Genomic DNA, 16817 nt, shown 5'->3' with positions numbered 1-16817 from the left:
AGAATGGTGAAGATCAGAAGGAGTTTGAGGTAATCAGTCCCTCGACCTGGAGTCGATCTAATTAGTCCATCAATTGATCAACTTGTCGGTTCTCTGAACCAATGATCTACAGAGAAGGGATTATCTCTCATATACACCGAGAGGTGAGTATATCTGAGGACACGAAGAGTTTTGTGGAAAAAGACACATACAGTTCAGGACATTTATTAGAGAAAACGCGTCGCCACAAGTGACTTCACTCCTAATCCTAAAATAGCTAAGAAAGTGTATATATACTGGCAGGAGTCAGATGGCAGGCTACGACAGGGTAGTAGTAGTAGTAGTAGTGGTGGTAGTGGTAGTAGCAGTAGTAGCAGTAGTAGCAGTAGTAGTAGTAGTAATAGGAGCAGTAGTAGTAGTAGTAGTAGTAATAATAGTAGTAGTACTACAACTGTGGTGAAATGGGATGGGTCTGAGAGCAACAAGTCAACATCATGGGCAATAACCTATTAATCAACAGCTTGGATACAGTGTAACTTCCGGATTTTTGATGGATGGTGTTACTGAGAGCAATTTAGGGCACCTTCTATACACTTTGGTTGTTGAACCGCTAACAGTTGTAACACCCACCAACAGTTGTAACACCCACCAACAGTTGTAACACCCACCAACAGTTGTAACACCCACCAACAGTTGTAACACCCACCAACAGTTGTAACACCAACAGTTGTAACACCAACAGTTGTAACACCCACCAACAGTTGTAACACCCACCAACAGTTGTAACACCAACAGCTGTAACACCCACCAACAGTTGTAACACCAACAGTTGTAACACCAACAGTTGTAACACCCACCAACAGTTGTAACACCAACAGCTGTAACACCCACCAACAGTTGTAACACCAACAGTTGTAACACCAACAGTTGTAACACCAACAGCTGTAACACCCACCAACAGTTGTAACACCCACCAACAGTTGTAACACCAACAGCTGTAACACCCACCAACAGTTGTAACACCAACAGTTGTAACACCAACAGTTGTAACACCAACAGTTGTAACACCAACAGTTGTAACACCAACAGTTGTAACACCAACAGTTGTAACACCAACAGTAGTAACACCAACAGTTGTAACACCAACAGTTGTAACACCAACAGTTGTAACACCAACAGTTGTAACACCAACAGTTGTAACACCAACAGTAGTAACACCAACAGTTGTAACACCAACAGTTGTAACACCAACAGTTGTAACACCAACAGTTGTAACACCAACAGTTGTAACACCAACAGTTGTAACACCAACAGTAGTAACACCAACAGTTGTAACACCAACAGTTGTAACACCAACAGTTGTAACACCAACAGTTGTAACACCAACAGTTGTAACACCAACAGTTGTAACACCAACAGTTGTAACACCAACAGTTGTAACACCAACAGTAGTAACACCAACAGTAGTAACACCAACAGTTGTAACACCAACAGTTGTAACACCAACAGTTGTAACACCAACAGTTGTAACACCAACAGTTGTAACACCAACAGTAGTAACACCAACAGTTGTAACACCAACAGTTGTAACACCAACAGTTGTAACACCAACAGTTGTAACACCAACAGTAGTAACACCAACAGTAGTAACACCAACAGTTGTAACACCAACAGTTGTAACACCAACAGTTGTAACACCAACAGTTGTAACACCAACAGTTGTAACACCAACAGTTGTAACACCAACAGTTGTAACACCAACAGTTGTAACACCAACAGTTGTAACACCAACAGTTGTAACACCAACAGTTGTAACACCAACAGTTGTAACACCAACAGTTGTAACACCAACAGTTGTAACACCAACAGTTGTAACACCAACAGTAGTAACACCAACAGTTGTAACACCAACAGTTGTAACACCAACAGTTGTAACACCAACAGTTGTAACACCAACAGTTGTAACACCAACAGTTGTAACACCAACAGTTGTAACACCAACAGTTGTAACACCAACAGTTGTAACACCAACAGTTGTAACACCAACAGTTGTAACACCAACAGTTGTAACACCAACAGTTGTAACACCAACAGTTGTAACACCAACAGTTGTAACACCAACAGTTGTAACACCAACAGTAGTAACACCAACAGTTGTAACACCAACAGTTGTAACACCAACAGTTGTAACACCAACAGTTGTAACACCAACAGTTGTAACACCAACAGTTGTAACACCAACAGTTGTAACACCAACAGTTGTAACACCAACAGTTGTAACACCAACAGTTGTAACACCAACAGTAACACCAACAGTTGTAACACCAACAGTAGTAACACCAACAGTAACACCAACAGTTGTAACACCAACAGTTGTAACACCAACAGTTGTAACACCAACAGTTGTAACACCAACAGTTGTAACACCAACAGTTGTAACACCAACAGTTGTAACACCAACAGTTGTAACACCAACAGTTGTAACACCAACAGTTGTAACACCAACAGTTGTAACACCAACAGTTGTAACACCAACAGTTGTAACACCACCAGTTGTAACACCAACAGTTGTAACACCAACAGTTGTAACACCAACAGTTGTAACACCAACAGTTGTAACACCAACAGTTGTAACACCAACAGTTGTAACACCAACAGTTGTAACACCAACAGTTGTAACACCAACAGTTGTAACACCAACAGTTGTAACACCAACAGTTGTAACACCAACAGTAGTAACACCAACAGTTGTAACACCAACAGTTGTAACACCAACAGTTGTAACACCAACAGTTGTAACACCAACAGTAGTAACACCAACAGTAGTAACACCAACAGTTGTAACACCAACAGTTGTAACACCAACAGTTGTAACACCAACAGTTGTAACACCAACAGTTGTAACACCAACAGTTGTAACACCAACAGTTGTAACACCAACAGTTGTAACACCAACAGTTGTAACACCAACAGTTGTAACACCAACAGTAGTAACACCAACAGTTGTAACACCAACAGTAGTAACACCAACAGTTGTAACACCAACAGTTGTAACACCAACAGTTGTAACACCAACAGTTGTAACACCAACAGTTGTAACACCAACAGTTGTAACACCAACAGTTGTAACACCAACAGTTGTAACACCAACAGTTGTAACACCAACAGTTGTAACACCAACAGTTGTAACACCAACAGTAGTAACACCAACAGTTGTAACACCAACAGTTGTAACACCAACAGTTGTAACACCAACAGTTGTAACACCAACAGTTGTAACACCAACAGTTGTAACACCAACAGTTGTAACACCAACAGTTGTAACACCAACAGTTGTAACACCAACAGTGGCCCTCCCGACAAAAACAGTATTTCCCGCCAACTGGAAAACCAATCAGCGTCCATGATTTGCGCGCGTAAAAAACGTACAAAAAAATTTGGCGGAAAAACGCTGCCAAAATAACTAACTAATTATTCCCCATGGGATACCTTCTTGGATATCTTCGAGGGATACCTTGGGGTATCCTCGAGGTATACCTTCTTGGACATCCTCGAGGGATACCTTGGATATCCTAGAGGGATACCTTCTTGATTATCCCCGAGGAAAACGATACCTTTAAGTGGCTGACAGATTGTTTTTCTCCTACAAAGTGTTTTGTTCATAACTTGAGAACGGTTCCACCGATCGGTTATAAACTTTCAGCAATAATTTACTCCGTGGAATAATTCGAGAACGCTTCTTCTGACTGGCTTCAAACTTTCAACACTTCCCAACCTTGATGACTGAGACAAAAACATTTCGCTTACACAGTGGGCGTCTTCAGTCAAAATACAGAGGCAGCAGGTGTAGTGGTGAATTAATGCTGAAATCAGTCCATCAGTCTTGGAGAAATAGCATTTGAGGTGGTCAGTCCCTCGATGGTCTAGACTCTAGAGTCTCTAGACCATGGAGCTGAACTCTTCTCCAGGCTGAGGGACTGACCACCTCAAATACTATTTCTCCAAGGTTGATGGACTGATTACATCAATGTTTCACTACTACACCTGCTGCCTCTGTATTTGACTGAAGAGTCCGCAGGCGCTGTTTCAAAAAGCAGACAAACCAACTGTTACACATGTGTCTTAATCACAATTAGTCGGTATTACCGGAGGCCGGTTCAACTCCCGGGGCCCCGGTCTGAAACCAGGCCCTAGTGGTGGATTCAGGTCTGATCAACCAGGCTTACTGCTGGTCGCACGTAACGACGTACGAACCAAAAGCCCGGGTCAGTGGACTTTAGGTGCCCGCCCAGCACCTTTTTGAAGACAGCCAGGGCTCTTGGTAATCCCCTTTATGTATGCTCGGAGACCGTTAAACAGTCTTGGGTCCCTGACACTTAGCGTACCATTTCAGCATAACTTCCCAACCTTCTTCAAAGTAACCTTGGAAGAAGGATAAGAATGTTACTGGCGTGTGTACCTTAGATCACTAAGGTAGAGGAGGCTGAGCTTAAAGGATACGGGGATACCGCTTTGGCATCATTAAGGCAGAGGAGGTTAAGGCTGCAGGATACAGGGATACCTATTTTCTCAGACCCCATCCAGTTATATAGCAGAGACCTGATTACATTTATCGGGAAAATTCTAGTGGAAATAGGAATGACGATTTCTGTCCCGTGTGAACAGCTACCACTGAATGACTGTTACTTAGACAGCAAAACTGTCACAGTGTGACTGTTATGCAACAAACTGTTAGTGAACAACTGGTGTGGTATTCCTGAGTAAATAAACAAGAGTTGAACGTGTTTCAACTTGCAATATTTAAATTCCTACCAATTGTTTGGCATTGTGTGTGTACCTGAATATGAATATACATGTGTGTATGTATGTATGTATGTATGTATGTATGTATGTATGTGTGTATGTATGACTAATATATATATATATATATATATATATTATATGTATATATATATATATATATTATATATATATATATATATATATATATATATATATATATATATATATATATATATATATATATATACATATATATAATATATAATGACATGTACAGTAACTTTTACATTCCACATTTCTCTCTCCCCTCTCTCTCTCTCTCTCTCTCTCTCTCTCTCTCTCTCTCTCTCTCTCTCTCTCTCTCTCTCTCTCTCTCTCTCATACGTACATAAGGATGTATGTATGAAACATATCGAAACTTAACCAAATATTTTGAACACTCTCAAAGAGAGTTGGCGGTTCCACCATGGAATATTTTGTTAAAGTTGAAAGTTGCGTCAACCAGAGAGGGAGGTGAGGGAGAGAGGGAAGTGAGGGAGAGAGGGAGGTGAGGGAGAGAGGGAGGTGAGGGAGAGAGGGAGGTGAGGGAGAGAGGGAGGTGAGGGAGAGAGGGAGGTGAGGGAGAGGAGGGAGGGAGAGAGGGAGGTGAGGAGAGAGGAGGTGAGGGAGAGTGGGTGGTGAGGGAGAGAGTGGATGGTGAGGGAGAGAGGGAGGAGAGAGAGGAGAGTGAGGGAGAGAGGAGGTGAGGGAGAGAGGAGGTGAGGAGAGAGGTGGTGAGGGAGAGAGGGAGGGAGGAGAGAGGGAGGTGAGGGAGAGAGGAGGTGAGGGAGGGAGGTGAGGGAGAGGGGAGGAGGAGAGAGGAGGTGAGGGAGAGAGGAGGTGAGGGAGAGAGGAGGTGAGGGAGAGAGGGTGGTGAGGGAGAGAGGAGGTGAGGGGAGAGAGGGAGGTGAGGAGAGAGGGAGGTGAGGGAGAGAGTGAGGAGAGTGAGGAGAGAGGAGGGAGGGAGAGAGAGGAGATGAGGAGAGAGGAGTGAGGAGAGAGGGAGGTGAGGGAGAGAGGGAGGTGAGGAGAGGGGAGGGAGGAGAGAGGGGAGGGAGGAGAGAGGGAGGTGAGGGAGAGAGGGAGGAGGAGAGAGGGAGGTGAGGAGAGAGAGGGAGGTGAGGGAGAGAGGGAGGTGAGGGAGAGAGGAGGTGAGGGAGAGAGGAGGAGGAGAGAGGAGGTGAGGGAGAGATGAGGTGAGGGAGAGGAGGTGAGGGAGAGAGGGAGGGAGGGAGAGAGGGAGGGAGGAGAGAGAGAGGAGGTGAGGGAGAGAGGGAGGTGAGGAGAGGAGGGAGGGAGAGAGGAGGGAGGGAGAGAGGGATGTGAGAGTGCGAGAGGAGGTGAGGGAGAGATGAGGTGAGGGAGAGAGGGAGGTGAGGGAGAGAGGAGGTGAGGGAGAGAGGGAGGTGAGGGGAGAGAGGGAGGGAGGAGAGAGGGAGGTGAGGGAGAGAGGGAGGTGAGGAGAGAGGAGGGAGGGAGAGAGGAGGTGAGGGAGAGGAGGGGAGGAGAGGAGGAGGTGAGGAGGAGAGAGGAGTGAGGGAGAGAGGGAGGTGAGGGAGAGAGGAGGAGGGAGGAGGAGGGAGGAGGAGAGAGGAGGAGGAGAGAGAGGAGGTGAGGGGAGAGAGGGTGGTGAGGGAGAGATGGAGGTGAGGGAGAGAGGGAGTGAGGAGAGAGGGAGGTGAGGGAGAGAGAGGGTGGTGAGGGAGAGAGGGAGGTGAGGGAGAGAGGGAGGTGAGGGAGAGGAGGAGGGAGGAGGAGGGAGGTGAGGAGAGGGATGTGAGGAGAGAGGGAGGTGAGGGAGAGAGGGAGGGAGGAGAGAGGGAGGTGAGGGAGAGAGGGAGGTGAGGGAGAGAGGGAGGTGAGGGAGAGAGGGAGGGGAGGGAGAGAGGAGGTGAGGGAGAGAGGAGGTGAGGAGAGAGGAGGGTGAGGAGAGAGGAGGTGAGGGAGAGAGGGAGGTGAGGAGAGAGGGTGGTGAGGGAGAGAGGGTGTTGAGGGAGAGAGGAGGTGAGGGAGAGAGGAGGAGGAGAGAGGAGGTGAGGGAGAGAGGAGGTGAGGGAGAGAGGAGGTGAGGAGAGAGGGAAGGAGGGAGAGAGGGAGGTGAGGGAGAGAGGGAGGGAGGAGAGATGGAGGAGGGAGAGAGGAGGTGAGGAGAGAGGGAGGTGAGGGGAGAGAGGGAGGTGAGGGAGAGAGGGAGGTGAGGGAGAGGGGGAGGGGAGGGAGAGAGGGAGGTGAGGAGAGAGGAGGTGAGGAGAGAAAGTGGTGAGGGAGAGAGGAGGTGAGGGAGAGAGGAGGTGAGGGAGAGAGGAGGTGAGGGAGAGAGGGAGGTGAGGGAGAGATGGAGGTGAGGGAGAGATGGAGGTGAGGGAGAGAGGAGTGAGGAGAGAGGAGGGAGGAGAGAGGAGGTAGGAGAGAGAGGAGGTGAGGGAGAGAGGGAGGTGAGGGAGAGAGGGGTAGGAGAGATGGAGGTGAGGGAGAGAGGTGGGAGGAGAGAGGGAGGTGAGGGAGAGAGGAGGTCAGGAGAGATGGAGGTGAGGAGGTGAGGGAGAGAGGGTGGGGGAGGTGAGGGAGAGAGGGTGGGGGAGGTGAGGGAGAGAGGAGGTGAGGGAGAGAGGAGGTGAGGAGAGAGAGGAGGTGAGGGAGAGAGGGTGGAGAGGGAGAGAAGGAGGTGAGGAGAGATGATGAGGGAGAGAGAGGAGGTGAGGGGAGAGAGGAGGGAGGAGAGAGGAGGTGAGGGAGAGAGGTGATGAGGGAGAGAGGAGGTGAGGGGAGAGAGGGAGGTGAGGGAGAGAGGAGGAGGGAGAGAGGGAGGTGAGGGAGAGAGGAGGAGGAGAGAGGAGTGAGGGAGAGATGGAGGTGAGGAGAGATGGAGGTGAGGAGAGAGGGAGGTGAGGGAGAGAGGGTGGTGAGGAGAGAGGGAGGTGAGGGAGAGAGGGAGGTCAGGGAGAGATGGAGGTGAGGGAGAGAGGGTGGTGAGGGAGAGGAGTGAGGAGAGAGGGAGGTGAGGGAGAGAGGTGGTGAGGGAGAGAGGTGGTGAGGGAGAGAGGAGGAGGGAGAGATGGAGTGAGGAGAGAGGAGGTGAGGAGGAGAGGGAGGTGAGGAGGAGAGAGGGAGGTGAGGAGAGAGGGTGGTGAGGGGAGAGAGGAGGTGAGGGAAAGAGGAGGTGAGGAGAGAGGAGGTCAGGGAGAGATGGAGGGGAGGGAGAGAGGGAAGTGAGGGAGAGAGGGAGGAGGGAGAGGAGGTGAGGGAGAGAGGTGGTGAGGAGAGAGGGAGGAGGGAGAGAGGGAGGTGAGGGAGAGAGGGGTGAGGAGAGAGGGAAGTGAGGGAGAGAGGAGGTGAGGGAGAGAGGGAGGTGAGGAGAGAGGGAGGTCAGGAGAGATGGAGGTGAGGGAGAGAGGAAGTGAGGGGAGAGAGGAGGTGAAGGAGAGAGGAGGTGAGGGAAAGAGGGAGGTGAGGGAGAGAGGGAGGTCAGGGAGAGATGGAGGTGAGGGAGAGAGGGAAGTGAGGGAGAGAGGGAGGTGAGGGAGAGAGGGAGGTGAGGGAGAGATGGAGGTGAGGGAGAGAGGGAGGTGAGGGATGTGAGGGAGGTGAGGGAGAGAGGGAGGTGAGGGAGAGAGGGAAGTCAGGGAGAGATGGAGGTGAGGGAGAGAGGGAAGTGAGGGAGAGAGGGAGGTGAGGGAGAGAGGGAGGTCAGGGAGAGATGGAGGTGAGGGAGAGAGGGAGGTGAGGGATGTGAGGGAGGTGAGGGAGAGAGGGAGGTGAGGGAGAGAGGGAGGTGAGGGAGAGAGGGAGGTGAGGGAGAGAGGGAAGTGAGGGAGAGAGGGAGGTGAGGGAGAGAGGGAGGTGAGGGAGAGAGGGAGGTGAGGGAGAGAGGGAGGTGAGGGAGAGAGGGAGGTGAGGGAGAGAGGGAGGTGAGGGAGAGAGGGAGGTGAGGGAGAGAGGGAGGTGAGGGAGAGAGGGAGGTGAGGGAGAGAGGGAGGTGAGGGAGATGGAGGTGAGGGAGAGAGGGATGTGAGGGAGGTGAGGGAGAGAGGGAGGTGAGGGAGAGAGGGAGGTGAGGGAGAGAGGGAGGTGAGGGAGAGAGGGAGGTGAGGGAGAGATGGAGGTGAGGGAGAGAGGGAGGTGAGGGAGAGAGGGAAGTGAGGGAGAGAGGGAGGCGAGGGAGAGAGGGAGGTGAGGGAGAGAGGGAGGCGAGGGAGAGAGGGAGGTGAGGGAGAGATGGAGGTGAGGGAGAGAGAGAGGTGAGGGAGAGAGGGAAGTGAGGGAGAGAGGGAAGTGAGGGAGAGAGGGAAGGTGAGGGAGAGAGGGATACGAGGGAGAGAGGGAGGTGAGGGAGAGAGTTAGGTGAGGGTGAGAGGTGAGGGAGAGGGGGAAGGTGAGGGAGAGAGAGAGGTGAGGGAGAGAGGGAAGGTGAGGGAGAGAGGGAGGTGAGGGATGTGAGGGAGGTGAGGGAGAGAGGGAGGTGAGGGAGAGAGGGAGGTGAGGGAGAGAGGGAAGTGAGGGAGAGAGGGAGGTGAGGGAGAGAGGGAAGTGAGGGAGAGAGGGAGGCGAGGGAGAGAGGGAGGTGAGGGAGAGAGGGAGGCGAGGGAGAGAGGGAGGTGAGGGAGAGATGGAGGTGAGGGAGAGAGAGAGGTGAGGGAGAGATGGAGGTGAGGGAGAGAGGGAGCTGAGGGAGAGAGGGAAGTGAGGGAGAGAGGGAAGTGAGGGAGAGAGGGAAGGTGATGGAGAGAGGGATACGAGGGAGAGAGGGAGGTGAGGGAGAGAGTTAGGTGCGGGTGAGAGGTGAGGGAGAGGGGGAAGGTGAGGGAGAGAGAGAGGTGAGGGAGAGAGGGAAGGTGAGGGAGAGAGGGAGGTGAGGGAGAGAGGGAAGGTGAGGGAGGTGAGGGCGAGAGGGAGGTGAGGGAGAGAGGGAAGGTGAGGGAGAGAGGGAGGTGAGGACGAGAGGGAAGGTGAGGGAGAGAGGGAGGTGAGGGAGAGAGGGAAGGTGAGGGAGAGAGGGATGTGAGGGAGAGAGGAACGTGAGGGAGAGAGGGAAGGTGAGGGAGAGAGGGAGGTGAGGGAGAGAGGGAAGGTGAGGGAGAGAGGGAAGTGAGGGAGAGAGGGAAGTGAGGGAGAGAGGGAAGGTGAGTGAGAGAGGGATACGAGGGAGAGAGGGAGGTGAGGGAGAGAGTTAGGTGAGGGAGAGAGGTGAGGGAGGGAGGGAAGGTGAGGGAGAGAGAGAGGTGAGGGAGAGAGGGAAGGTGAGGGAGAGAGGGAGGTGAGGGAGAGAGGGAAGGTGAGGGAGAGAGGGAGGTGAGGGAGAGAGGTGATGGAGAGAGGGAAGGTGAGGGAGAGAGGGAGGTGAGGGAGAGAGGGATACGAGGGAGAGAGGGAGGTGAGGGAGAGGAGGTGAGGGAGTGAGGGAGGTGAGGGAGAGAGGTGTGAGAGGCACTCGATAAGGGAGAGAGGAAGAGATTAAAGAGAGAGGAGAGACAGTGGACGAGGCAGCATAGGAGAGAATAAATGCAGGATGAAGGGAGGGAGGGAGAGATGGGAGACGGGGAAGGGCGAGAGGGAGAGCTAATCAGCACCCTATTCACTACATTTTTCACACCCGCTGTTTCCTATCGTCCTCAACATTTTTGTTCTCACAAACTTGAGAATTCACATTTTTCCTCATCCATTTTTTTCGTCATCACAATTTTTTTCCAAGAACTGACTGAGACTTTTACTGTAATTCCCAGCTCAGAAGTGAGACACATCCAGGGACGTGAATCCTGACTGGACTTCTCAGTCAGACACATCCAGGGACGTGAATCCTGACTGGACTTCTCAGTCAGACACATCCAGGGATGTGAATCCTGACTGGACTTCTCAGTCAGACACATCCAGGGATGTGAATCCTGACTGGACTTCTCAGTCAGACACATCCAGGGATGTGAATCCTGACTGGACTTCTCAGTCAGACACATCCAGGGATGTGAATCCTGACTGGACTTCTCAGTCAGACACATCCAGGGATGTGAATCCTGACTGGACTTCTCAGTCAGACACATCCAGGGATGTGAATCCTGATTGGACTTCTCAGTCAGACACATCCAGGGACGTGAATCCTGACTGGACTTCTCAGTCAGACACATCCAGGGATGTGAATCCTGACTGGACTTCTCAGTCAGACACATCCAGGGATGTGAATCCTGATTGGACTTCTCAGTCAGACACATCCAGGGACGTGAATCCTGACTGGACTTCTCAGTCAGACACATCCAGGGATGTGAATCCTGACTGGACTTCTCAGTCAGACACATCCAGGGATGTGAATCCTGACTGGACTTCTCAGTCAGACACATCCAGGGATGTGAATCCTGACTGGACTTCTCAGTCAGACACATCCAGGGATGTGAATCCTGATTGGACTTCTCAGTCAGACACATCCAGGGATGTGAATCCTGATTGGACTTCTCAGTCAGACACATCCAGGGATGTGAATCCTGATTGGACTTCTCAGTCAGACACATCCAGGGATGTGAATCCTGACTGGACTTCTCAGTCAGACACATCCAGGGATGTGAATCCTGATTGGACTTCTCAGTCAGACACATCCAGGGATGTGAATCCTGATTGGACTTCTCAGTCAGACACATCCAGGGATGTGAATCCTGATTGGACTTCTCAGTCAGACACATCCAGGGATGCGAATCCTGATTGGACTTCTCAGTCAGACACATCCAGGGATGCGAATCCTGATTGGACTTCTCAGTCAGACACATCCAGGGATGTGAATCCTGATTGGACTTCTCAGTCAGACACATCCAGGGATGTGAATCCTGATTGGACTTCTCAGTCAGACACATCCAGGGATGCGAATCCTGATTGGACTTCTCAGTCAGACACATCCAGGGATGCGAATCCTGATTGGACTTCTCAGTCAGACACATCCAGGGATGCGAATCCTGATTGGACTTCTCAGTCAGACACATCCAGGGACGTGAATCCTGATTGGACTTCTCAGTCAGACACATCCAGGGATGCGAATCCTGATTGGACTTCTCAGTCAGACACATCCAGGGATGTGAATCCTGATTGGACTTCTCAGTCAGACACATCCAGGGATGCGAATCCTGATTGGACTTCTCAGTCAGACACATCCAGGGATGTGAATCCTGATTGGACTTCTCAATCAGACATCCAGGGATGTGAATCCTGATTGGACTTCTCAGTCAGACACATCCAGGGACGTGAATCCTGATTGGACTTCTCAGTCAGACACATCCAGGGATGTGAATCCTGATTGGACTTCTCAGTCAGACACATCCAGGGATGTGAATCCTGATTGGACTTCTCAGTCAGACACATCCAGGGATGTGAATCCTGATTGGACTTCTCAATCAGACATCCAGGGATGTGAATCCTGATTGGACTTCTCAGTCAGACACATCCAGGGATGTGAATCCTGATTGGACTTCTCAGTCAGACACATCCAGGGATGTGAATCCTGATTGGACTTCTCAGTCAGACACATCCAGGGATGTGAATCCTGATTGGACTTCTCAGTCAGACACATCCAGGGACGTGAATCCTGATTGGACTTCTCAGTCAGACACATCCAGGGATGTGAATCCTGATTGGACTTCTCAGTCAGACACATCCAGGGATGTGAATCCTGATTGGACTTCTCAGTCAGACACATCCAGGGATGCGAATCCTGATTGGACTTCTCAGTCAGACACATCCAGGGATGCGAATCCTGATTGGACTTCTCAGTCAGACACATCCAGGGATGTGAATCCTGATTGGACTTCTCAGTCAGACACATCCAGGGATGTGAATCCTGATTGGACTTCTCAGTCAGACACATCCAGGGACGTGAATCCTGATTGGACTTCTCAGTCAGACACATCCAGGGATGTGAATCCTGATTGGACTTCTCAATCAGACATCCAGGGATGTGAATCCTGACTGGACTTCTCAGTCAGACACATCCAGGGACGTGAATCCTGATTGGACTTCTCAGTCAGACACATCCAGGGATGCGAATCCTGATTGGACTTCTCAGTCAGACACATCCAGGGATGTGAATCCTGATTGGACTTCTCAGTCAGACACATCCAGGGACGTGAATTCTGATTGGACTTTTCTCTCCTGGGGGTTATTCCGGGGATCAACGCCCCCGCGGCCCGGTCCATGACCAGGCCTCCCGATGGCTCAGGGCCTGATCAACTAGGCTGTTACTGCTGGCCGCACGCAGTCCAACGTACGAGCCACAGCCCGGCTGATCCGGCACTGACTTTAGGTATCTGTCCAGCTCTCTCAAGGCTGTGAAGCCTGACAACTTCTCAATGAGACACATCCAGGGACGTGAATCATGATTGGACTTTTCTCTCGGTGAGACACATCCAAGGCTGTGAAGCCTGACAACTTCTCAGTGAGACACATCCAGGGACGTGAATCATGATTGGACTTTTCTCTCGGTGAGACACATCCAAGGCTGTGAAGCCTGACAACTTCTCAGTGAGACACATCCAGGGACGTGAATCCTGATTGGACTTCTCAGTCAGACACATCCAGGGACGTGAATCCTGATTGGACTTCTCAGTCAGACACATCCAGGGACGTGAATCATGATTGGACTTTTCTCTCGGTGAGACACATCCAAGGCTGTGAAGCCTGACAACTTCTCAGTGAGACACATCCAGGGACGTGAATCCTGACTGGACTTCTCAGTCAGACACATCCAGGGACGTGAATCCTGATTGGACTTCTCAGTCAGACACATCCAGGGACGTGAATCCTGATTGGACTTCTCAGTCAGACACATCCAGGGACGTGAATCCTGACTGGACTTCTCAGTCAGACACATCCAGGGACGTGAATCCTGACTGGACTTCTCAGTCAGACACATCCAGGGACGTGAATCCTGATTGGACTTCTCAGTCAGACACATCCAGGGACGTGAATCCTGACTGGACTTCTCAGTCAGACACATCCAGGGACGTGAATCCTGATTGGACTTCTCAGTCAGACACATCCAGGGACGTGAATCCTGATTGGACTTCTCAGTCAGACACATCCAGGGACGTGAATCCTGACTGGACTTCTCAGTCAGACACATCCAGGGACGTGAATCTTGACTGGACTTCTCAGTCAGACACATCCAGGGACGTGAATCCTGACTGGACTTCTCAGTCAGACACATCCAGGGACGTGAATCCTGACTGGACTTCTCAGTCAGACACATCCAGGGACGTGAATCCTGATTGGACTTCTCAGTCAGACACATCCAGGGACGTGAATCATGATTGGACTTTTCTCTCGGTGAGACACATCCAAGGCTGTGAAGCCTGACAACTTCTCAGTGAGACACATCCAGGGACGTGAATCCTGACTGGACTTCTCAGTCAGACACATCCAGGGACGTGAATCCTGATTGGACTTCTCAGTCAGACACATCCAGGGACGTGAATCCTGACTGGACTTCTCAGTCAGACACATCCAGGGACGTGAATCCTGACTGGACTTCTCAGTCAGACACATCCAGGGACGTGAATCCTGACTGGACTTCTCAGTCAGACACATCCAGGGACGTGAATCCTGATTGGACTTCTCAGTCAGACACATCCAGGGACGTGAATCCTGACTGGACTTCTCAGTCAGACACATCCAGGGACGTGAATCCTGATTGGACTTCTCAGTCAGACACATCCAGGGACGTGAATCCTGATTGGACTTCTCAGTCAGACACATCCAGGGACGTGAATCCTGACTGGACTTCTCAGTCAGACACATCCAGGGACGTGAATCTTGACTGGACTTCTCAGTCAGACACATCCAGGGACGTGAATCCTGACTGGACTTCTCAGTCAGACACATCCAGGGACGTGAATCCTGACTGGACTTCTCAGTCAGACACATCCAGGGACGTGAATCCTGACTGGACTTCTCAGTCAGACACATCCAGGGACGTGAATCCTGACTGGACTTCTCAGTCAGACACATCCAGGGACGTGAATCCTGACTGGACTTCTCAGTCAGACACATCCAGGGACGTGAATCCTGACTGGACTTCTCAGTCAGACACATCCAGGGACGTGAATCCTGATTGGACTTCTCAGTCAGACACATCCAGGGACGTGAATCCTGACTGGACTTCTCAGTCAGACACATCCAGGGACGTGAATCCTGATTGGACTTCTCAGTCAGACACATCCAGGGACGTGAATCCTGATTGGACTTCTCAGTCAGACACATCCAGGGACGTGAATCCTGACTGAACTTCTCAGTCAGACACATCCAGGGACGTGAATCTTGACTGGACTTCTCAGTCAGACACATCCAGGGACGTGAATCCTGACTGGACTTCTCAGTCAGACACATCCAGGGACGTGAATCCTGACTGGACTTCTCAGTCAGACACATCCAGGGACGTGAATCCTGACTGGACTTCTCAGTCAGACACATCCAGGGACGTGAATCCTGACTGGACTTCTCAGTCAGACACATCCAGGGACGTGAATCCTGACTGGACTTCTCAGTCAGACACATCCAGGGACGTGAATCCTGACTGGACTTCTCAGTCAGACACATCCAGGGACGTGAATCCTGATTGGACTTCTCAGTCAGACACATCCAGGGACGTGAATCCTGACTGGACTTCTCAGTCAGACACATCCAGGGACGTGAATCCTGACTGGACTTCTCAGTCAGACACATCCAGGGACGTGAATCCTGACTGGACTTCTCAGTCAGACACATCCAGGGACGTGAATCCTGACTGGACTTCTCAGTCAGACACATCCAGGGACGTGAATCCTGACTGGACTTCTCAGTCAGACACATCCAGGGACGTGAATCCTGACTGGACTTCTCAGTCAGACACATCCAGGGACGTGAATCCTGATTGGACTTCTCAGTCAGACACATCCAGGGACGTGAATCCTGACTGGACTTCTCAGTCAGACACATCCAGGGACGTGAATCCTGACTGGACTTCTCAGTCAGACACATCCAGGGACGTGAATCCTGACTGGACTTCTCAGTCAGACACATCCAGGGACGTGAATCCTGACTGGACTTCTCAGTCAGACACATCCAGGGACGTGAATCCTGACTGGACTTCTCTCTCATTCTGTAATCAATCCCACGTTAAGAATGTAGTGTAAGTCTCAGAGCTTTCTCGCTATACCACATTTCACCCATAATTTCACTTTATCCAGCCTATTGGCTATAAGCCCTATTTTTATGTCTAAGATTGATCAAGCCTTATTATCAAGTGTATAGGCTTGATCAAGCCTTATTATCAAGGGTATAGGCTTGATCAAGCCTTATTATCAAGTGCATAGGCTTGATCAAGCCTTATTATCAAGGGTATAGGCTTGATCAAGCCTTATTATCAAGTGTATAGGCTTGATCAAGCCTTGTTATCAAGTGTATAGGCTTGATCAAGCCTTATTATCAAGGGTATAGGCTTGAACAAGCCTTATTATCAAGGGTATAGGCTTGAACAAGCCTTATTATCAAGTGTATAGGCTTGAACAAGCCTTATTATCAAGTGTATAGGCTTGATCAAGCCTTATTATCAAGTGTATAGGCTTGAACAAGCCTTATTATCAAGTGTATAGGCTTAATCAAGCCTTATTATCACGGGTATAGGCTTGAACAAGCCTTATTATCAAGTGTATAGGCTTGATCAGGCCCTATTATCAAGTGTATAGGCTTGATCAAGCCTTATTATCAAGTGTATAGGCTTGATCAAGCCTTATTATCAAGTGTATAGGCTTGATCAAGCCTTATTATCAGTGTATAGGCTTGATCAAGCCTTATTATCAGTGTATAGGCTTGATCAAGCCCTATTATCAAGTGTATAGGCTTGAACAAGCCTTATTATCAGTGTATAGACTTGATCAAGCCTTATTATCAGTGTATAGCCTTGATCAAGCCTTATTATCAGTGTATAGGCTTGACCAAGCCTTATTATCAAGTGCATAGGCTTGATCAAGCTTTATTATCAAGTGTATAGGCTTGAACAAGCCTTATTATCAAGT

The sequence above is a fragment of the Cherax quadricarinatus genome, chromosome 97 (genome assembly GCF_038502225.1).
Source record: "Cherax quadricarinatus isolate ZL_2023a chromosome 97, ASM3850222v1, whole genome shotgun sequence".
Classification (NCBI taxonomy): domain Eukaryota; kingdom Metazoa; phylum Arthropoda; class Malacostraca; order Decapoda; family Parastacidae; genus Cherax; species Cherax quadricarinatus.
Note: the sequence above shows the minus strand (reverse complement) of the source record.